Here is a 24,274-nt window from a genome sequence, read left to right on the forward strand (position 1 = left end):
CTAGGTTGTCTCATTTGCCATACTGCACATTCATGTTCACCCTACATTTGTCTTGCTTGCATCTAAATTGTAGTCATTTAAAACATCGCATTACATTATATATATCATGAATTTTCCACTATCCCCGTGAAATGTTGTATAAACGGATTCATGTCTTTTATATTATATCATAATTGACCTCCCCTTCCTTTTCATTTTCTGGGAAGTTTGCTTCTCAATTCTCTGAAAAGGTGGTAATAAGAAATACAATGCGATGGAACATGTGCCAGTAAAGAGCATATTGTAAAGGCGAATGCTTATGTAGTGGCAAATTCGTTATTAACGAATGAGGGGGTTACATATAAATAAGAAGAAACGAGAAAGAACTTATTCAAAAGTGAGCCAGGAGGAGCCCCACACCGCGATAGTGCCACAGAGAGCGAGGAGGGAGAGAGAGAGAGAGAGAGAGAGAGAGAGAGAGAGAGAGAGAGAGACACCACACAGCACCATCTGTTGTCGGCCGGAGGAACTAACGGCTCTGGGTCACGTGACTTGACCTTCGATGACGCCATATTATTAGACGTTTGTTATTGTTGTGGTTGTGTTGGAGTGGGCGGCGGTGGACAGTAATTATAGTTTGGGGGGGCAAATCGGACACTTGTGTGCTCAGTTTCAAGGGAATTTTAGATCGGTTTTACACGACGGGGAACTGAACAGAGTGCAGCCACTGGCCCAGGTGAGCCAAATCACATCTTCTTCGGGGGCGCCCGTATTTTTTCCCCCTGTCATCGTTTGATGATGTTCTGGTTATAAATAACATCGTAGGGGTTGTGGGTTGTGCGATGTTGTATTTTACATCCGGATGATGGCCCAGATGTTGTATTTTACATCCCAGTGATGAGTTCGATGTTGTACTTATTTGACGTCGGAATAATGTGGGCTCGATGGGTGACTCGGTAATTCCCAATTTTCTTATTTTCCGGGAATAAATAACATCGCAGGGGTTGTGGTTATTGTTGGAGGTTGTACTATTTTACATTCTAGTGCCGGGCTTTATGTCGTATTATACATCCTAGTGGTGGGTTTTGGGTAGAACTCGTAAGAAAATACGGTGTTCCTACTTTGGCTCAGCATAGGCTAGGTAGGCCTACACGGAAATAGCCTGACGAAACACTCTAGCTTAGGCCAAGCCTTTCACTTTGATAGCTTTTAGATTAGGTTCAGTCAGTGTTGCTTTTACACACGGAAGATGTAATTACATCCTTAACCGTAGTCCTATTATTACAAGACAAGATAGAGGCCTAGGTTACCTGGCTAAGGTTAGTGTAGGCGAACATAGGGTGTTGAGTACATAGGCCTAACAAATTGTATGCAGAGATCGAAACATCGTTTATATGCATATTCAGTGTTGGCTTAAATCTAAATTAAAGTCGGCTGTAGGCTAATCTGAATTATTTTGTTATTTCCCATGAAATCTGGTTTTAAACATAGGCCTAGGCTTAGCCATGCTTAGTTTTGTATGCAGAATGTTAGGCTAAATGCTTTATTGTGCTTTATTGATTTTTTTTTTTTTTTTTACGTTTTCCCAATGACCTGACCAAAAACAACAACGTACCTACTACCTAGTAACCTGCTGATGGCCATCTTGATTTAAATTTCTTGTTTTTATTATAGGCATTTCCCCTCATTTTTGTAAAAGTGACTATAGTCGATTCATTTAAGGTAGATTCTTGCGCCTACGAGACGTTTGTTTGGCGGCCTCTGATTGGCTGGTAGGCCGCTCACTCAGTCTCATTATTTTCTACTGTGGCTTAGAAAACTAGCAATATTATGTTTAAATTTCTTCAATCAACTCACGCTTTGCTCAAGATAGGAAAATTTCGGTCATACCATAGGATTCGGCTATTAATTGTACAACTAAGTCATCTTATCCTGAAATCAATAAGATAAAACACAAAGGAATTACAACGAGTAAAAGTGAAAAGAGAAGCATTTAATTCTTTATACCTGTTTTTAGTTATCATCGGATTTTGCATCATTAACGCGAGCGATTAAGATAAAATAAAACTTGTGTTTTCATACTACAAATTCACCCTGAATGCGCTGGTGCTTTCAGATTTTGGATGCGTGTAAAATGTGAGGAGAAAATTGGAGAATATGTCTTATTATTTTGCATCAGTAAATGATTCAAGTTTGACGGTATTGCTGAGAGAATGAGATCTGCAAGGCGTCATGTTTCAGCGAGAGATTTCAGTTGCCAATTATCGATATAAAAGGTTGCAGTTTCGACAATATTTACCATGTTATATTATTACATTTTCTGAAAATAAATACACAGAATTTCCATTATAACTGTCGAACATTTTAAATCCAATATCATATAGTATGTCTGGGCATATCTGATAAGGAAAAAAATAATAATAATCAGATGGATGCATCTGGCATCGTTAGCTCAGACACATGCGGGCCGAGGGAATTCAATCCAGAAAGAAGTGAACTCTGTGGAAAGACGACTTCACACTCTTCAACTCAGCCTAAACTTTAATCAGGTTGTTTCAAGATATTGTTTCTAATTTTATTTTATGAATATATTTTCAAATGAAAGAGACATCAGAGACTTATTTGAGTGATATGAAATAATAAACAACAAATAATCAAGAAAGATAGATTTCCTATCAGGCTGAGTCAAGTACGGCTGCAAAATAATAAGACATATTCTTCATTTTGTCTTCACATATTACACGCATCCAAAATCTGAAAGCACCAGCGTATTCAGGGTGATTTTATTGTATGAAAATACAAGTTTTAATTCATCTTGATCGTATGACTTATTAAAGATCCGATGATAAATAAAAACAGGTGTAAAGATTGAAATTTTTTCTCTTCACTTTTACTCGTTGTAATTCCTTTGTGTTTTATCTAATTGGTTTCAGGAAAAGATTATTTAGTTGTACAATTAATACCGAATCCTTTGGTATGACCAAAACTTTATTATCTTTGGAAAACGTGAGATAAATGAAGAAATATAAACATACTGCATGTTTTCTAAGTCACAGACGAAAATGGGACACAATGAGCGAACGGCCTACCTCCCGGTACCAGCCAATCAGAGGCTGCCAAACAAACGTCTCGTAGGCGCAAGAATCTACCTTATATGAATCGACTATAGATTATTGGATGATAGCCTAGCCCAATGTACAATTCTTGTGGTACTGGTGTGATAAGGTGATATCTTGCCAAACCCCAGTTATAGCATCATAAATTGTGTAATGATGATTGCATTTTTTTCTTATTTTTTTGCAAAGAAAATGAAGAACAAGGTATTAATTAGCAAGATTGGCACTTTATCTTATTTTACAAAATGCAGCCCAGATTGAACCTGTACTGTATATATTATTTAGGTTATTATACAGAAAAGCTCTTGGGGATACTGAGTTTAGTGCCAGCCCATGGAGATGATTGTAAAAGCATAAAAAAAAAAAATGGTAAATTTTTCAAATTATCTCCATAAATTTCTCTTATATAATTATCTCACCAGTACTACATTATATACACCCCTTTCTATATTGTTCAGTCAAAAAATCTTATTAATAAACGACCTCTCTGTTTGGAGCTCTTCTGTAGAATTATTGCAATTATTAATATAGGATTCTGTAATATGCTCTGCTGTATTTTGCAAAGGTTCAGGGCTGGGGATTCAGATAGAGCCTAGTAGAGTTTACAGATTGGGCCATTTTGTTAAAATTTATCCAACGTTTAATTTGGGTAGGAATTGTAAATTTCACAGTTCCCTGTTTGTACTTCTTGTGCACATTTATTAATGCCTCTTTTAATGCTTTTATAGTATTAGGGCATTTAACCAAAGCACATGACTCATTTTCTCTTAGGGCTAGACCTTGGTGAAGTTTTGTTAGAATATGTAGGCCTAATGAAAAGTGCTGTGTTTGGTTTCGCTCCTCTTTTTAATGATCTCAAGGTGTAAGTAATAGATTCACCACATATTTAGTCAACAAGAATTTTGATTTTTTTTTTATTCTCCAGCTATGCTTTTATTTTCAGACAACTCCAAATTTTCTCCTTTGCTGCATTCAAATCCAAATTTTCTCCTTAACTGCATTCATTATAAGACACCGGCTGTCGTTCCTGAGTGGAGCGCAAGTGCTGAAAGCCACAACTTGTGTGCATTGTAATTTTTAGAATATGTTTATGATTCAGGTTCTTTCATTAGTGTTTATTACGCAGATTATTTATGATCACAAGTTTAATGTGGTAGGTTCGTCACAGTTGAACTACAAAGAACTTTTATTTTTAATTATTCTGGTTATGCATATTTTTCAATCTTCCAATATTGTCTTCCATGCTAATGAACAGTAAGGCATTGAATGTTTATCCTTGGATTTATCACAAATGCTCATGAAAAACTTAGTTAATATCATTGGACCATTAATACTGTTCATTTCACACATGAAACTTACCGAACAATTACATAGCTATACGCTTCTTACCTTACGGCAGTCGAAATTCCAAATTTCTCGCGCTAATTGGCGCTGCTGACGTGTAGGTGATACAACCCGCCCACTTTCGGGGATCCCCGGTACTACTGAGCTTTGCTTGACAATTCGTTTTCTGCCGCCCACGGTGAAACACCTGTGTATTTCGCTGCAGTCAACTGTTCGCCATTTTTGTTGACACCCGATTTGGTGAAGTACAATTTTCTTGGTTGTTTTTTGTGTGACGGCTTAGCTGCTTTCTTTATTCATCTGTTTAGTGTGAGTTATGTCAGATTCAGGTTCATCGTTAGGTTTTGCAGTGAAGGCTGCAAAACTAGATTAGCCAAGTTATGTTATGACCCACACTCGAAGTGCGTGAACTGTAGGGGGCAAGAGTGTACTAAAGAGCGTACATGTAATGAATGTGAAGATCTAGATGATCAAGGATGGAAGAGTTTTTTGTCTCATCTTGATAAGATGGAAAAAGATAGGAAAAGAAAGGCAGCCATTAGGGCTGATAGTAGGGCTAGATTAGAGTCAACTCCTTTGCCGTCAGAGGCAAAGAAGCCCGCTTTTTCCTTCTCCTATTTTGTCAAACGTCTCTCCTATTGATAGTCCTCCTACTTCAGTACACCTTACTCCGGCTCAGGTTCCCCATGCTTCTGATTCCGACACCATTGCCCAGTTAGAAAATAAGATGGATAGGAAAATTTGAGCTGCTTGCTAAATCTGTCATGGATTTAGGTACATCTTTCGTGAATTTGTGATTAAGTCTGGTGAAGTGAAAAGTGCAAGTGTCGTATCCGAGGAGGCGGCTGTCCGTCCCTCCACGTCTTCTAGACCGAGGTCACTGTCCCGCTCCCCAGCACCTGGGAGAAGCATACCGTGAGTCGAAGGGAGACTGGAGGGTTTGCCCACGGGCGGCCGTCGACTCAGTCGTGAATTTCGACTCGATTTCTGTAAAGAGACACCACTGGAAAGGTGTAGATGTGTCTGGTGTAGGTTTGTCGTCGGACTCGGAGGTGTGTTCGCCTGAATACCAGGCGAAAGAAGTGGAGTGAAGGGTCACGCCCGTTGAAAAGGAAGGCGCGCAGTGCCATTGGATAATTCGTCATCAACTGTGAGAGGGCGGGAGGGAAAAGAGTCCTCAACCCTCGTGTAGCATTTGGGAGAACCCTGTGTATCTTTCGCCTAGTAGAGGTTCGGGTGCTGTTCGCAAACGATCTCGCGAGGTATCAGTGTCGGACTCGCATGGTTTTGTCTCGCGACTGAAACAAGGAAAGTTTCGACTCGTTCGCCAGCTAACGAGAGAGAGAGTGCGACTCGCAAGTTTTCATCAAGGAAGTTGTCTCCTTCGCGCCCCACCATCGGGAGATGATGCGAACAACAAAGAAGAAGCTTTTTTGGAACCGTTGAGACAGCTTCAGGACTTAGTTAAGTCGTTGAAGAAAGTTAAGTCTTAATCGGATGAAGAAGCCAAGCAGTCGACAATGTCGGATGGGGAGGATCAGTCGGAACAAGAGTCGAAAGCGGCTTCTGCTTACTCCAACTTAATGAAGTTTTTGCTGGCTTCTTATACGGAATTCGAGCCAGCTCCTCTATCTTCGCCTCCTTCTACCTTTGTTAAGGATAGGAAAGTACTTTCGGCGAGTCTACCTAAACTGGTGCTTTCGCAGTCGGCGAAAAGAGTCTTCAAAGAATCAGAGAAGTTGGCTGGAGAAGAAGAGGGAGTCTGGTAAAGCCGCCTTCGCTGTCCCACCGTCCAAGTTACAGAAGACATATAAATAAATTTTATGCTACCGGAGAATTGCCCTCTTTGGGAGTCGCTGCCTCCGCCCAAGGAGATTTCTCAGGTCTGGTGGATGCTAACAGAAGGACAGCGTTTTCGTCGGCGAAAATTTTCTTTTCTTCGCCTGATTTCGACCACCTGATTAAGAACCTATTTAGGTAATAGAAGTTTTCAGCTTCTTAGACTGGACTATTGCTGCATTAGCAAGGAAAATAGAGGATTGTCAGTCTCTGGAAAGATAGCTTGGCGACAGACTGGCTTGATGTATTATCGTGTGCCGACAAAGCAGTCAGGGATGGCTCAGGGGAGCTTGCATCTCTTTTTACTCTGGCGTCCTTAAAAAGAGAACTTTGGTGCTCATTTCACCTCCAAGGAGTAACTTCTAACCAGAAGTCTGCTCTCATGTTTGCGCCTTTATGTAAGTCGCATTTATTCCCTGAACAGGTTATTCAGCAAGTTTCTAGCAGATCTAGAGAAAAAAAAAAAAGTCTACAACGACTTATTGACTCGTTCGTCGACACGACGTACCCAAGGAGACACCACCTACAGGAGCTAAAGGGTCACCTCTTCAGAAGCAACCTTTTCGCGGAGGAAAGTCTAGATGGCATCCCAGACCAAGGACTAATTTGCGTCCACAGGCCACAACCAGTAAGAAACCACCCTCGAGACAGTCGGACAAGTAGGAATTTTTACCCTCACACACATGTAGGAGCAAGACTCCGCCTGTTTTGGCGGGAATGGAGTCGAAGAGGGGCGGAACAGTGGGATCACAGTATTAAGAGAAGGTTATGTGATCCCGTTTGTGCAAGATCCACCACTGTCGAGTATTCCCATCGCCTTAACAGCATACTCGCAGGGATCAGAAAGAGCTTTGGCTCTTGCCAAAGGATAGAAGCCCTGATTACCAAGAAGGCCATAGAAATAGTGGAAGACATCTCAGCCGGGCTTTTACACGGCTGTTTCGTTGTCCCCAAGTCATCGGGGGCTGGAGGCCGGTCCTGGATGTGAGTGCTCTCAATATCTTTGTTCTGAAGACGAAGTTTCGTATGGAAACCAACCGGTCGGTTATGTCAGCTCTTCGACCAGGGAGACTGGATGGTATCGCTGGACATGAAAGATGCATATTTCCATGTACCTATTCATCGGAGCTCCAGGAAATATCTACGGTTTCGTTTTTCGACGGCAGAGTTTATCAGTTCAGAGCGCTTTTTGGTTTCGGACTTTCGACAGCCCCACAAGTATTTACTCGAGTCCTGGCCCCGGTAAGTCGATGGTTACATTTGATGGGAATCAATATTGCTTTTTATCTGGACGACTGGCTTCTAAGGTCCGACTCCAGTCTCCAGTGTGTGAGGGATTTAAATCGGACACTAATATTAACACAGCAACTGGGATTAGTAATGAATTTAGAGAAGTCACAGTTAGTACCGAGTCAGAGGATTCCATATTTGGGGATGATTCTGGACTCACAATTTTTCGGGTTTTTCTCTCCCCAAGGAGAATACTCCCTCTCCTTGCGACTGTACGGAAGCTGTTAAACCGCTCGTCCTGCACGGCTCATGGAGTGGATGAGCCTGTTAGGGACTCGCGCTTCGGTGGAGACTTTTGTTACACTTGGTCGTCTTCACATGAGGACGCTACAATTCTACCTAAAGGCCAATTGGGACCGGAAAATTCAACCGGATTCGACTGTTTATTCCGATCTCCGAGGAAATCAAGAAAGATCTTCGTTGGTGGTTGTCGGATAAGGAAAGAGCTCAGGAGGGTTTGTTTCTCGAAAGAACGAATCCAGAGCTAGAATTTTATGCCGACGCATCGGACTCAGGATGGGGAGCCCTGTTGGGGAAAGAGAAGACATCAGGTATCTGGACGGAGCAGGAGAGAGGTCTTATAATTCAACATAAAAGAGCTGAAAGCAATTTTTCTTGGGCTTCAAAGTTTCACCCCTCTAGTCGAAGGGAAGAAAGTTGCGGTGTTCTCGGACAACACCACAGCGCTGTCATATATAAAAAAACAGGGAGGGATACATTCGTTCTCCCTGTACAGAATGACGGAGCATCTTCTTCTGTGGGCGAATGCGCACAAAGTGACTCTCTTCCCCAGGTACGTGCAAGGGAAGCTCAACGTTTTAGCAGACGAACTCAGTCGTGCGCATCAGGTTCTTCCGACGGAGTGGACATTGGATATCAGAGTTTGTCAGGATCTATGGCGGTTGTGGGGACAACCAACGATAGACCTCTTTGCAACGTCCAGGAACAACAGGCTTCCTCTATTCTGTTCTCCGGTCCCGGACCCGTTAGCCTGGAAAACGGATGCAATGCTTCTCGACTGGTCAGGTCTGAATGTTTACGCATTTCCACCATTTGCGATGATCAGAGAAGTATTAAACAAGTTCCAGAGTCACCAGAACGTTACGATGACTCTAATAGCTCCTTTTTGGCCCAGAAAGGAGTGGGTTATTCCCGGATCTCCTGAGGATGTTAGTAGACTTCCCCAGGCTTCTGCCACAAATTCCATCGCTACTCAAACAGCCCCATTTCATTTCGACAGAAATCACCAAGGGTTGTCGTATCTCGCTCTGACAGGATTCAGACTGTCCGGGACCTGGTCAGAGCGAAAGGTTTTTCAAGAAGAGCGGCAGAGGCTATTGCTAACTGTAGAAGAGCCTCTTCGGCCAAACTCTATCAGTCAAAATGGGGAGTTTTTAGAAATTGGTGCAGAGAAAGTCACACAACTTCTTCTAAAACCTCTATACAAGAGATAGCAAACTTCCTAATATATCTGAGAGACGTTAGGAAGTTATCGACTTCGACAATAAAAGGATACAGATCTATGTTGGCATCAGTTTTTAAACATAGTAGAAACTTAAATATATCTAATAACTCGGACATCAGCGACTTGATTAAATCTTTTTGATCCACTAGGACAATGGAGACCAGGTTTAGTGGACTGGAATTTAGACGTGGTATTGTCCTGGCTCTCTAAAGCGAATTTTGAACCTCTTAATTCGGCTTCTTTGAAGGATCTTACTAAGAAGACGTTATTCTTAGTCGCCTTAGCTTCAGCTGGTAGAATCAGCGAGATGCAAGCAATGAGTAAGAGATAGGATTTACACAAGACAAAGCTGTGTGTGCCTATACTCAGGATTTTTTAGCGAAGAATGAAGATCCTTCGAGACCATGGCCCTCGTTTTTCTTTCTCCATTCGAAGCTTGTCAGGATTAGTAAGGAGAAGAGGACGAGGAACAGAACGTTCTTTGTGTCCGGTGAGAGCACTGTTTTAAAATTTTATATTCATAAAACAAAGGCATTGAGAGGAAGTTCGAACCGATTGTGGTGTTCGGTTAAAGATCCGAGCCGTCCTATGTCTAAGAACGCAATTTCGTTCTTTTTAAGGAGCCTGTGATTCAGGAAGCACACACGTCAGTAAGAGATCAGACTCTACAGGTGTGTAAAGTTAAAGCCCACGAGGTTAGGGCAGTAGCGACTTCCATGGCTTTTAGACATAATACGTCGCTAGCATCTATTTTACAAGCTACGTTCTGGAGGTCGAGATCGGTTTTTGCTCTCCATTACCTGAAGGATGTGGAAGCAACGTTTGATAATTGTTGTCCGTTTAGGACCTTTGTCGGTGATGGGCATGGTGTTGGGAAAGGAAGCATAGGGGGATTTGGTCCAATTCCCTTCCTTTTGACTATCTCTTCGTTTTGATTAGAAGGTGGTCGAGTTTTGGGAAGCCTGGGGGTAACACGGTACCGAGGAGTACCCGCCAGTTTTTATGGTAGGGTTTGGTTTATTATTTTTTTTATGGTTATGTGTAGGTGATGGTCTTTGATTGTTATTTTAATCTGGTCACAGCCCAGTGCAAGGGGCGCATATTATTTCATTCTGATCAACCATCGGTGAACCTCCATGGTTGCAGAATACCCACTAGTAGTAGGAACGATCCTGGCCACTACTGCCACGTTCCCTACAAGTGATGAGAGCGCCGACCAGAGGCAGTATTCTCCTGCAGCTGCTCTCTCACGAGGTAAGGTACTACAACATTCTTGCAATGTGAGTTTTTTTTTCTTATTTGCACTTAAAGTCCATATACCCACCAGCCGGGTAATGTGGATTCAGCTATGTAATTGTTCGGTAAGTTTCATGTGTGAAAATGGTATTTTTATTATAAAATAAGGTTTCACACATACTTACCGAACAATTACAATGATTAAAGCCCCTCCCTGCCTCCTCCCCACAGATGGACGGGGCGGCTAAACGAATTGTCAGCAAAGCTCAGTAGTACCGGGGGATACCCCGAAAGTGGGCGGGGTTTGTATCACCTACACGTCAGCAGCGCCAATTAGCGCCGAGAAATTTGGAATTTCGACTGCCGTAGGTAAGAAGCGTATAGCTATGTAATTGTTCGGTAAGTATGTGTGAAACCTTATTTTATAATAAAAATACCATGTTTTCATTGAGAGGAATTATTTTACCATTTGTTGAAAAAACTGTTAGAAAGTACAGTTTTTTAGTAGATAAATGCCATTTAGGTCTTTAGTTTCAGGTTAAGAGCGATCGAGTATAGAATATATATTGTATTTTTATTTCTCAGACTTTACAGCCCAAGACAAATATTCGGCAACGTATGATATGTCATGGAGACTACATTGCTTTTGAAGTAGCCTAGTCAAAATTAGCATACTATAAATTAGAAGAGAGAGATACATAATGACACTTGTAAAGACAAAGTCATTGCTTGAGTTTGGTATATTAGTGATCCTTACACCTTTCTTCGTCAGTTCTGGTGGTAATATATATTTGTTGTTATGGTTGTGTAAACAGTCACCTTAGGTTTAGGTGAGAGTTGATATTTAAAGAATGGTTAAAGGTTTGTGTAACCAGCATTGATGCTAGACTTAGTTTACGTCCAGTAATCTAGCCCTGCAATTTGTAACACAATTGGAGTGAGAGGCAGGTAGCTATAGCCAGTGATTCATTTTAAGAACAAAATGAATAGAATAGCTAGAACTCAGCAGATATGTAACTCATAAGGGAGATAACTGTTTACACTTGATTACTATGATGAATGCCACAACAGGAGGATGGCAACATTTTGAATGTTCCTATTTTTTCCTTCATTTAAAGAAGTTCTAGCTTGATTATCACCTAGTGGCCATACAACTTGAAACATGTCAAGTATATAGCAAATGAAGATCAGGTCATTTGTAGTAGCTTTAACCTGTATAAACACATTTTTCACAATTTGACAGGTTGGTAGCTTTTCTGATGTAGTGAAATCAAGATTGATATAGTGTAAAAAAAATTTGTTTTAGTTTTTCAGAACTTGAAAACCAAACCATGGATTTATTATGAGTTCTGAATATAACAGAACATTTTAATTGAACAGTACTATAGGAATCCACTTAGCAGCAATTTTTATTAATTTTGTTTAATCTGAAATGATTATCAGCACTTACTCAAAAGATATAAGGCAGGTGTGTGTAAGATCAGGTTTCTAGTCACAGCTAGTTGTGTTGCATGAAAGGAATAGTGTACAATATTTTGCAGATTTGCAGATTTCCAAGTTGTCTCATGATATTATGTTGCTGAAGATAGTCTACAGAAGAGGTTAACCATATTAACCTTGCAATGTGTCAACCCACTGCTAGGGTACTGGTCCCCCAAACCTTTAACCTGACCTAACCTATACCACAGGCTGCTATTGTGTTTGTTGTAAAACAATATTCATTTGCCATCCTTTTTAATGTCTGCAACTAGTTCAGATATTTAAATATAGTTTAGCCTTTTGAAAAAAAATCTTTATTTTATTTTATGTTCTATTTTGTGGATGCATTGGGATATTGTCAATGGCCCTTAGCCTTTTAATAAGAATGTGTCATACTAAGTGGTATTTATAATGACATGAATGGTAAAAGTCTAAACTTTTTTTGTGATCACCAAGAGTTTGCCTTTTTGGCATACATTTCTTCACTAGGTTTGGTTCACCACCTGATCATTTTAAAGAAACATTCAAACATCATGGATGTAGAGCAGTGTTAATAGAGATTTATGGAATAAGAAAAGTTCAGTGTTATGATGACCATAGATTATCTGCAAAAAACAAATCTAAATTTGTTTACCCTTCTAGACAATGAAATAGTTCAGGTGGATTCCATCTGGATTGCAGGGTTTTGAGACAAGGGAACAATTAAGATTCCAAGTTGCATGTTTGAATCTCTAGTAATTGTACAAAAGGTGGGGATTAGACAAAAATATGCAATCATCTGTCTCATGTATTTTATCTAAGGCTACATATAAAACCTTAACTTCACCTACATAGACACTGTATCCATGGATCTCTTGCCTATCCTAAAGTATCTAGGCTACCTATATCATTTTACTGTACTTGAATTGAAAGAAAGAACATCCTAAAATGATAGATGGTTCTTTTTGGTTAGGTACACATATTTAAGAAATTCCAGAACTTCAGTAGGCCAGTTAAAATTGCCCAAAGATGCCACACTCGTTTTCTCTCCCATTTTTTAGTTATGTTTCTCTGTAATTGTTTTAGAAGTTTGAGCCACCTTCATTTTTATAGCTGTATTCTTTCTCATACAGATACTGTCTTCGACTTGTTAGGTGGCAGGTTTTTAACCTTGAGTTTTATTTTTCGTTTCAGTTTCATCAGTCTACCCTAGCTCATGACAGTTCAGCAGATCGAAGTAAGTGCGAGTAATCTTTTTCATATTTTTTGTAAAGTCACAGTATACATTTTACAGATTAATGTCCAGTGCTTAATTTAGAGGATACCACAGTAGAACAAGTATACTACATAGGCATATTTTATTGCAAACTTTTAGCCATATTTATTGTAAAATTAAGTTTATTTGTCACATTTCTTTATTAAACGTGAAATGTTTTTGAACTTCTTTTAGTGATACATTTTTGGAAATAGAGTTGAGGGGGAGCAGTTTTTTTTATAATCCCTTCAAAACTTCAGTCTTGAAGATAAGATGAAATAGTACTGTACTAGAAATTGTGAAAGTGTTCCCTGATAATTATAAATGTCACACATGTATAGAAATATAATGAAATTACAAAGAGCCCTCTCCATCTACCTATCATCTTAATGTCATGTACACAAGGAACTTCAGAGTTGGATATTGTTATAATTCTTTCTGATCTCTTCATCAGATTCCAGATATTCTTCCTAAAGCGTTGTTCTCAGATTAACAAAATCTGTTAGATATACATGTACCGTAGTTGAGTTTCATTGTTGTACTTTGTTCATGTCAGTTTAGCTATACAATACGTATATAGATTACAGTAAACCAGACTTAGGTATACTTGTACTTTTGCCTCACTTTTCAGTCAATTTGATCTTCAAATCTTATTCAGACTTATACAGGATATCATTGTTCCTAAATATTTTAAAGATTCAGCCTCATTAATGCTATTTTCACCTCATGTTATTCCATCCCTAATTACATAATGTTCTCATTATTCGTGTTTTGTGTAGAATTATTTTGAGTCCCATCCATCTAGATATTAGTTATGGGATGCCCTAAAGCCAGAGCCTGTGCCAGCACAAGGCTGCTGGCTTGATGTAAAACAAATTATCTAGATATTAAATATATTAGATGTGTTCTGTTAATCAAGCTTAGTAAATTGTGGTGTTCTGTTGATATAAGGGCATTAGCTGCCTGCTCTAAGTCTTGTCAATTACAGTCTAAGCTTCCTTTTCCATCTCTGACCACTTTTTTCAATATGAAATCTGTGAAAAGACCAAACGGCAAAGGCGTTATAACATTCCCTAGTAGGGAGTCACTTTATGACATAACAGCAATCACTGGTTGCCTCTTGAACATTTCTGGTCATACAGTGATGACTTAGACTTGGGTTGAATGGTCCCTTTATTTTTTATAGATCTTTAAAATTTTATGCATAAGAATATCTGTCGAAGTCAGGGTATCGTCAGTAACAAATTTTGTGAATTATTTACTATGTAATAATAGTGTATCTTTTTAAAATAATCAAATGAGTGAGTAGATTATTTATCATCTTGCACAGTGCAGCCTATTTGGACTGTACCAGCACCCGTCAGGCCACTTTGGTAACGACACCTACTTTATCTCTATTTAGTGGTTTACATACCTATAGCTTGACAAATCAAGGAACTTAAATAATTTTGGTAAATTGTGGCTGCTGATAAGGCTGTAACATAATCTGCTAAACTTGGAGATAAAGCCACTGTCTGTTTGTTTACGTTGTTTACATGACATTGTTTTCAAGCTAAATCTGATAATATACAAACTATTCATAAAACACCCAGGACAGAAAGAGATGATTTTAATGAATGACTATGAAAACTATAAACAATCTTTATGCTCATGTAATGCTTAGGTACCAGATGTAGTCTTCATATGACTTAACTTATTTTACTGCTTTAGAATGAAACCAGACTCGAGTAACTACAGAAATGATGCCGAATGTAACTGATAGATAATAATTATGTAAAAAATAGTGAAAACTGGATGAAAGCCATTGTTCACAATGTGATGCCATACATTTGGTAACATTGCATTAACAACCCATGTAACCCTGGTGATTGGAAATCTTTACTCAGCTGCATTTACCCCAGACATTGCTCATCCCATTTAGTATATGCTCAACTTTCATTATCTTTGTTTAATCAACTTTTGTGTTCTTAAAAAAAAAAAGTGGTGCCTCTACTTTTGTAAATTATTCCACATATTAAAATGGGTGCATATTTTGTGAGTTTTTTCCAAATATAAAAATATACAGTATATATGTGTAAGGTTAAAATATGAAGATATATGTATTATATAATCCACAAGTGTTCCATTAACCAGTGAGCAACCTTCATTCAAATGTTTCAAGGCTCCATTTATCAGGATAATGTAGAATATGCTTAACCTTCAATAATTTTGACACTGTCAGGTCCTGCTGACGTCAACATTTTTTAAAGCTAATTTAAAGCATTCATCATATGCTAATATCCAAAATGTTTTTTTCATTTTTTGTTAGAATGTTTTTTTACCATTTTGTTAAGCCATATTTTTAAAACTTTAGTTCTTGGGTAAGGGATTAGTACCCCAAGTCAAGAAGTCACTGTGACCTCATATAATATCAAATATTGTAATTGTAAAAATCATCAAAGGTATTGCAATAATGAAAATCACCATGTTTTAGGAGTCTGGTAGTATGGCCGCCATCTATTCTTTTTGGATAACAGTACTCTTTGTTGGGTTGAAGGAAAATTGCAATTTCTTTCTACCATGGGGATCTGGAAAAATCTCTTCTCTGCCTTGCATAGCAGAGGTTCCTCTGTGACTGCTTTGTCTTTCAAGTTGAGCATTCTTCTTGAGAAGCAGGTGACCAGTGTACGTGACTCCATTGTAGCCTAAAGGATCATCTACCTTCCAGACTTGCTCATTAAGAGAAGAGGAGACATCTCACTTTACAGACCATGTATTCTGTAGGAGATATCCTTTAGTAATTAAGCTTCTTTATGACTCAACTACCACTCTCTTAGTTCAACTTTGGAAGGGTTGGGCATGGTTCAGTCTCCTTTTTGTAATGAAGGTTCTGCCCTTAATTGGGAATCTGGCTAGAACTGCTAGAAGTTTCAGCATGATGTAACTTCCCAGTACTTCAGTTGGGTTGGGTTGAATTGCCCCTACCAAGAATGTGAGCTTGACCCTACCACTTTTGACTCCATTTCCTATGCATGGACTCAATAACAAGTTTTAGCAAAGGAAATGATCTGGATTCCAGTGTAAATGCACATGTTTCGGAGTTACATGTAACCCTGTTCAGGGGCAACTTTGGTTTTAGGTACTGAGTGTAGTAATGTGACTGACTAGTATCCTCCCACTGTTCTACTAGATAACATGTGTAGGTCCTTGGACTTTGTTTTGTACCCTCAAACTTTTAAGTAGCTTTTCACCCTCTTTTAGACAAGCTTGCATCTTTCAAGGTTCGTGCCAGGTCTCTTCTCCTCCTTTGCATTGGCCATAAGACTTTAGTAGTATGGTGATGTGTTTTCTCTTTAACAAATGGTTGGGTGCCAGATGAAGTGCACTTTTCATTTATCCTTGGCATAAATCCATATCAGCCACATAGGATGATTGGTTTCATAGATCAATGGAATCAGCCCTCCCCTGATCTTACACTTGACCATGAAGTTTAAATTTTCAATTATTGATTTGCTAACGTTCCAGTTATTAGCCATTGTCACACAGTGTTAGACATGGAAGAGGTTCATCTCTTTTTTTTAAAGATTCCATTAGAACAGTGGCAGTATTTAATAGTCAGATGAGTGGTCAGCTCCCCTGACTTGTCATCTCCCTGTCAGTAATTAATATCCTTGTTACCCAGATTCAGCAACCAAACCAGCTTGTGTCAAATATATACTGTGCTGTATACCCATACAAACGATTAAGAATATCTAGAAAATAGACTTAGAGGTTGCATCTCTTGGAAAAATGCTAATTATCTTTAACAATTGATACTAATCAAATTCCTGGAATTTGAGTGTTTACTGTAATCTGTGATTAATTAAGAGTTTAATGTGTATTCTAAATGATAAAATTGATCGAGTGCTGTCCATGGGAGTCATATATTTTGAGCAAGATAGTAGTATGTAATTTCAGACCTCTAGAGGCTGCAATATATAAATACAATACATAAATTAGAAATTCATTGCAAATATGATTTTGAATTGGAAGCAAGGCTGAGTTCGTGTCGAGCTCTCCAGTTGGTGGGGTTTTTCCCCGTCTAACATGTTCAGCCTAAGTGGATAGTACTCACTGAGAACATAGGCCAAAAACGGACAGTAGCATCTCTACTTAATCATTGAGATGGGTTTTAGGCTAGGTATATGCTGATCATTTTTCCTGCAGTATTGGAGATTGTAATGAAATAATCCCGCAAAACTGTAAACTACCCGTAAAATCGTTTAGATAAAAGAGTACTAAGCAGTTAACATTTTTAATGGATACCCAGCAATTATTTATTTGAGTGCGTCCTAGAGTAATGTTTTCCGTAGTCCATGCTGTAAATGTATCAGGTGCATTTTCTTTAACGTGAATTTCGTCGCTAACGAAAGAAAACGGTGAACGTTAATAATATACCACGTAGAGGGGCTTGTTTTAATAGCTTTATTTTTATATTTATTTTGGTCAGTTGTTAGTAATAGATTTTAGTCTAAGGATTTACTAGATGCTAGGCCGTTATATGCTTGAATCGAAAATAATAGTTATATGTGAGGCATTTTTTATTAGCAGCGGTATGATTTAGAAGCCTAATTTTAAAGTTGATATGGTGATTACATATCTCTATGTTTGGACTCAGTATTATATGACTGAATCTACTAATAACTGTGTTGAGATATCGTATGTCAAATGTTTACTTTTTTATTTATTACATTTCATATTTTCCCAGAATCCGAGGTCCTTCTTTGTGAGTTATTATACGTTATTGGCAACAGAATTCGACACCGGAGATTACTTGAGGTAAAAAAAATAAAATAAATAAAAATAAAAATAAAAAAATTAAAAAAGTCGCTGGAAGCCTTCGTGAAAGTTTTAGGTCAAACTTTTGATTTGTAAATTCTGTAATTTGGCGCTAGTTCATTTTGACTCACCAACAATTATATATATATATATATATATATATATATATATATATATATATATATATATATATATATATATATATATATATATATATTAATTTGTTCATTTTATAGCTAAACAATATATTTTTTATTTCTGTATTTGGTTGTTATTTTTAACAGCTAAACAGCCTAGCATCTATTCGGTTATTTTTCCATGATTATTGCTGTTCAGGCACAGAAAAACAAGGTCCCCTTATTGGTCAACAAGTAATTCTGAAATCTGCCCCCGTTATTTCCGCTTGTGCTTCATACCCCCACCTCCTCTTCATTTGGCAGAGGGGCTTTATTCTATCCCGCATCGATAGCAACAGCACATTGTGAAGTTTTCCGATAAGCGGAATTGGGGTTGAGGAAAGTACACGATGGCGTTAATTAAAATTAAAAGCGATACTGTTTGCGGACAGATGGAAGGGGACCCGTTAACACGAGAGAGAGATAGAGAGAGAGAGAGAGAGAGAGGAGGAGAGAGAGAGAAGAGAGATTAGAGTTAGAGAGAGTACAATCATTTACTTCTCTTTATGGTAGGCAGTTTCTGAACATCGTGGTATAGGTTTACTGAACATATTTTGCTTGTCACACACACACACACACACACACACACACACAAAGAGAGAGAAAAGAGAGAGAGAGAGAGAGGAATAGGACTTCTTTTATTACTTTCAAATCTTATAGAGGTTAACAACTATGAGATTCAGGGTCTCTGTAACACGGTTTTTTTGGACTTTGCTTCTTGTCAAAGCATCGGATGTAGCTGAAAGTTGACATCTGTATATTTTACAACCCACACACAAATTTTGTCAGCATTATCAATAACCTAAACCCGATAGTTTTTTTTTTTAATTTTTATAGAGTAAAAATGATCTAGCCGACACATGGCCAATGATTACGAGCCAAGAGTCGAAAACAGTTCATTACGTAAGCAAGGTAAACAAACACCTTTTGACTAAATGTTGCCCGCCCATCCACCAGACAGAAATTCCATCGGCTCTGAAAACCCAAAGACTTTATGAATGGCGGAACGATACATAGATGTGGGTGTATCAGTGCTAGCGTAGTAATACTACTGTAGCAGTAGTGCCGCAACAGTATAGCAGTAATATACATGAATTAAACGTTTAGGCCAACTGCTGGGATCCTTGAGGATCATTAGAACTTCTTTCAACTACTCGAGAAATTAGTTTTTATAGCCAGAAGTTTGAATTTTCTAATTCAACAATGCCCATAGGTAGCCTTCAGTGTTATCCTGATAATTATAACGAGGCGAAAGTGGGTGGAGCCTCATGAAGTCCCATTCTGACGATAATTATTGGTGAAGGTTTAAAGCCAATATACGGTACCGGCTATTTTTTTCAGTAAATAGGTAGATAGCCAATAAATAAAAATTGCTTGACATTGGATATAGCAGTTATCAAATCAAGCTTGTCTACTATGTTTTTGATAATTACCAACTATTCCCTACATCTTGTCAATCTGATTGTGACCTATAAAGTAGACTGTAATTTCTTTGGAAACTTATTTTGGGAGTTAGACTAATAATCGAAGTGCATTTGTATTCATTAACATATTTTGTTGGTTTGTTCATTATGACAATTATCAGTGGAGAGGTTCCAGAGTTCATAAAGGTGTACTGCTTTGTTTGTATTTAAATTTGTATGTCATTGTTGCCAAAGGTTTAGCCTTCGTTACGTATAGCCAATCATCCATCGAGAAAGAGGGAAGAAATGCTGTCATAAGTTTACGTAACGAGTGCGTTCGAAACCTTTTCTTCTGAGTAAGTTGGCCCGTCTTCAAAAGGGTTCACTTTTACATTATAAGTACCAAATTTATTCAACCTACGTAGTGTAGAATACACTCAAAATTTATGTGTTGAATATAATATGTATTCTGAATAAGCGTTATATTTGATGAATGCATAGATAAAAAGTTATTGCGAAAAAACCGTGTTACAGAGCCCTGAATCTCATAGTAAATCCCTTTTTGTTTGTCCCTGGTTGACGTGTCACGTCAGCAGTTCTTACTTGATATGTCAGAGAAGAAGAAGACGCCTCCCTTCATCATCGCTTCCATATACTTCCCAGCACCTACCCTCATCTGATTAATCTGATTCATTTCACGGCAGTCGCACACGCTGCTACGACAGCGATTCTTACGAAGGAAGACTTCAAACATTCATCGATAGTCTTTTGAAAGTTGGAAAGGAAGGCTAACTGTGAAACCCCGGAGGGGAACAGTTCCGTCAGTACACCTCACGTGGCTCACTGTTGGCATTACTTGAGGTTCTATGTTCCGTCCTTTCGGCCCCTAGCTGCAGCCAGTTTCATTCCTTTTACTGTACTTCCATTCATATTCTTTCATCCATCATACTTTCTACCCTCGTCGAACAATGTTAAATAGTGCTACTGCGAGGTTTTACTCCGGTTACGCCTTTTCAACCTCTTACTGTCAGTTTTGTTCCTTTATAATGGAATGGCCTCATGTAATCCCAGCAACTCGTGGCCTTTTGGCCTAAACTTCTTGTTATTCTGTGTTTGTGTCTCAGATATTGAAAGCGCCTCAGTGGCGTGATCGGTATGGTCTTGGCCTGCCACCTCAGTGGCAACGAGCCCGATTCTCGGGCATTCCATTGAGGGGTGAGAGGTGTGTATTTCTGGTGGTAGAAGTTCACTCTCGACGTGGTTCGAAAGTCACGTAAAGCCTTGGTCCCGTTGCTGAATAACTGTTGTTTACATGCAATGTAAAAACACCATATAAACAAAGCAACCAACTCTAACAGTGAAACTGTTATAACCTCTTTTTTTGTAGAAGTTGCAGGTCATCCAGTTAACTTGTATAGGAGATGCAACATCTCTCCACAAGCCATTTTAAAAGGCGGCCTTACAGTGCCTTTAAGTCAGTCTGACATTGGCATGCGCTTTTGAAACGTGAATGTCTGAGATAGCCCCAGATAATTCAGAATTTAGAAGGTTTTAGGAAATAAGGGAATAAAAAAACGGCAGAACTTCAAAATAGAGATCCCATGACAGTTTTTTTTCCCCCGTTTTGTGACAAAGAAAGAAAGGGAATCTGTTGAGTTGGTTACAAAAGGCTTCATTATTACAACTCCAGCCCCTGCCGTCGACCGTCTGTAATTGGGGTAATGTATCGAAGACACTAAGAGGGACAGTGTGGAGATTACGTATTGAAGAACACTAAGGCTTGTGTAGACATTACGACCTGCCAACCAGTCGAGGCAGAAGAAACCCCATTCCATGAAGATATGCCCAGGTTTTTTTCCATCAAGAGGCAGAAAGGACGAACAGCCTATAGTGGTCTTTTCCAGTCCAGGGCCTAGGGAAACTAGAAATTGAAGGGGAGGGTTATAGAGAGCCTGACGAAAGTGTTGACCCCATCTTGAGGAGGGTTAATTAAAAGTAGTTAAGAGGTTAGGACACTGTTTTTGGGGTACATGCTTGCTACCCAGGAGGGGGGTTGGTTAGTGGCCGGCAGTTGGTCACCTCATGCGGTGCACTGCAGCATTACTGGAGTTTTTTTTTTTTTTTTTGCAGCGTCCCGAAGGGACAATTGTTTTCATAGTGCGACTGCGAGGTTTTCCTCTTGTTACACCTTTTAAACCTCTCTACTCTTAATTTCTGTTTCAGCGCAGAATGACCTTATAGGTCCCAGCGTTAGGCCTTTTGCTTTATCTTCTTCTCCTTCTTATTCTTCCTAGTTTTAACCCATTTTTATTTGGGGGGGTGCCGTTATGAATGAGTCTTCGCCATCGATTTCTGTCCTGTGCCTCGTTCTCGTCAATACCTTTCCATAACATATCTTCCCCTACACAATCACGGCATCTCTTTCTTGGTCTTCCCTTCTTCCCTCTTCCCCGCACTTCCATTTCCATCGTATGTCCTCCGACAGGATTTTCCTCTCTTCGTAACAGGTGTCCATACCATCGAAGCCTTCCCTCCTGTATCTTCTTTGGTATTTCACCTACCTTTGTCGATCCTCTTATATACTCATTTCTAATCCTATCTTTCCGTGTTGCTCTGGATGTTGTAGATCCTCTTGTATACTCATTTCTAATCCTATCTTTCCTTGTTGCTCCCGACATCCATCTCAACATTCTCATTTCTGCTACATCCATCTTCTTCTCCTCTGTTTTCCTCATACTTGCTGTTTCTGTTTCATATAACATAGGTGGTCTGACCACCGTCCCATGAAACTTTCCCTTCAATTTCAGGGGACCCTTCTTGTCACAGGGGACTACCCTGATGCAGACCTCCAGTTATTCCATTTGCTATATATATATATATATATTATATATATATATATATATATATATATATATATATATAATATCGAAATATGTTCAAATTTATTGATTGTTGGTGTGTAGAGCGTGTGTCGTGTAGGGAATACCACTCTTGGCAACTACATCAGTAATTAATGCAAGACATGGCGCGGTATGGTGTGAAAGGAGTGAGGAGAATAATGACAAATTAATAAGGGGGGGAAACGAAGCTGATTAGATAAGGGGAAGGGGGCGAGAGGAAAGCTGCGTGTTCATTTTTTTTGTTGTTGTATTTTTGCGTTTTGGTGGGTGCCAGCTTGGCCACGCCCAAGTGAGATATGCTTCTTAATTTATGATGGACTAGGGTTTTATCCATACGTAAATTACACTATACATACATTGTGTATATATATATAGATAGATACGTATCGTGCTTTCTAAGTAAACAGTAGAAGGCTCCACAGTAATATTCTTGTATATCAAGACGAATCATATTTGTAGAAATATTTATAATGCTTAGGGGTTTCGTCCATCCTCCTGTGGACTCTGGACTTGATCACAAACTGATCTAGTCCACAGAAGAATGGACGAAAGCTCTAAGCATTGTAAATATTTCTACAAATATGATTCGTCTTGATATACAAGAATATCACTGTGGAGCCTTCTACTGATATATACACATAAATACATACAAATATCATTAAGCTATTTCCCATTCCCGCCATACGTCCGTTCCCCCCCCCCCCCCCCCTTATTCAGAAAGTATCGTGACCAGTATTCTCTCTCTGCTTCAAATGGTGGTGAGAGGTACCCCTTTCCTGTCTTGTTGTTCTTCCCTTCTTGTCTTGTTCCTCCTTGTCAGGGCATTGGGTTGCCCGAGGGAGAACGGAATTGAAGTAGCGAATCCATATTCGGGATGAGGAACTGAAAATTTATTATTTTTTGTTTTTCTGGTTGAACGTGGGTTGATACGTGTTACCCATATATACCTTTTTCGGCGATGGGGATCCGTATATAAGGTTCTTTTCCTGGTTAGATTGTCGCTTCTTTTTATATAGATTTATTTTTTGTTTTGCTAAAGAATTGCGCTAAATTTGTTGCGCGTCCCTTCGGTTTTTGCTTCAAAAGGAAATAGAACTTGAAGCCTAATTTAATAAGTTCTGAATTAATAAGTGAATTGTTTAATTTATTGCATGAGAAATAACTTTAAAAAACCTTATACTCTACTGGTGATTTATATTGGTTTTCTTTCCGCATCGTACTCCCTATTTTCGATTGTCTCAGAATGCTAAGATTTATTTTATGATTTATAAAAAAAAATACAAGTGCATCTTAAATGCCCAGCCCTCATAGTTTTTTCATGAGGACTTGGCAACGACACGAGTTTGTAAACATGCCATGAATTATGATAACGTATTTTGTTTATATTTTTTCTGATATAGGAAGATCGCCTTTACGAACGATTCCAAACGAGATAACTTGCGATAAAAAAAAAATGAAAAAGAATAGCGTTGTGGGTCTTATCATCAAAAGTGTGTGCCTGTCTCTCTTTCAACCTTAAAATGGCCGAGTGGGTTGGACTCACCTGGTCGAACAGCTGCCGTGTTTGCCTTTCGATAATTCGCGCTATCTGTAATGACCAGATGCTCCGTTCTCCGATGAATTGTTAAAAAGCTCCGTCGCAGCTGCTACGGCTACTTGAACTGATAGCGTTCCGTAAGTGGCTTATGCAATTTTGTTTGACAGTCTACTTCCAACACATTCGAAGTGTATTGATGTCTGTGCTTGTGTACACTTGCAGATAACACTTGAGGTTCGTGTTGGGAGGAGAGAGAGAGATAGATAGATAGAGATGAGAGAGATAGAGAGGAGAGAGATGAGAAGATGAGCGAGAGAGAGAATTCTTCTGTTCCTCTCTCTCGTATTTGTAAAATGTTTGCCACTTATTCGCATTTGAAACTGGCTCTATTCTGGCCTTCTGTGTTTCCTGTGAATTCTGGAGACTAACTTGAGCAAATATCATTAGTGTCAAAGTCATGCGTGTCTGCATAGCATGTG

At 39.0% G+C, this 24,274-nt stretch overlaps 1 long non-coding RNA gene across 2 annotated transcripts in view; it reads left to right on the top strand.

Annotated features, from left to right (window-relative positions):
• Positions 1–475: 475 nt before the first annotated feature.
• The window catches only part of LOC135199991 (uncharacterized), a 37,068-nt gene continuing 13,269 nt past the window's right edge, over positions 476–24,274 (top strand). For both annotated transcript variants that reach the window (XR_010311166.1, XR_010311165.1), the window contains exons 1-2: positions 476–715; positions 12,922–12,964. This is a non-coding gene — a long non-coding RNA (uncharacterized LOC135199991). The remainder of the gene's footprint in view (positions 716–12,921; positions 12,965–24,274) is intronic.

This window comes from Macrobrachium nipponense, chromosome 26 (genome assembly GCF_015104395.2).
Source record: "Macrobrachium nipponense isolate FS-2020 chromosome 26, ASM1510439v2, whole genome shotgun sequence".
NCBI lineage: Eukaryota > Metazoa > Arthropoda > Malacostraca > Decapoda > Palaemonidae > Macrobrachium > Macrobrachium nipponense.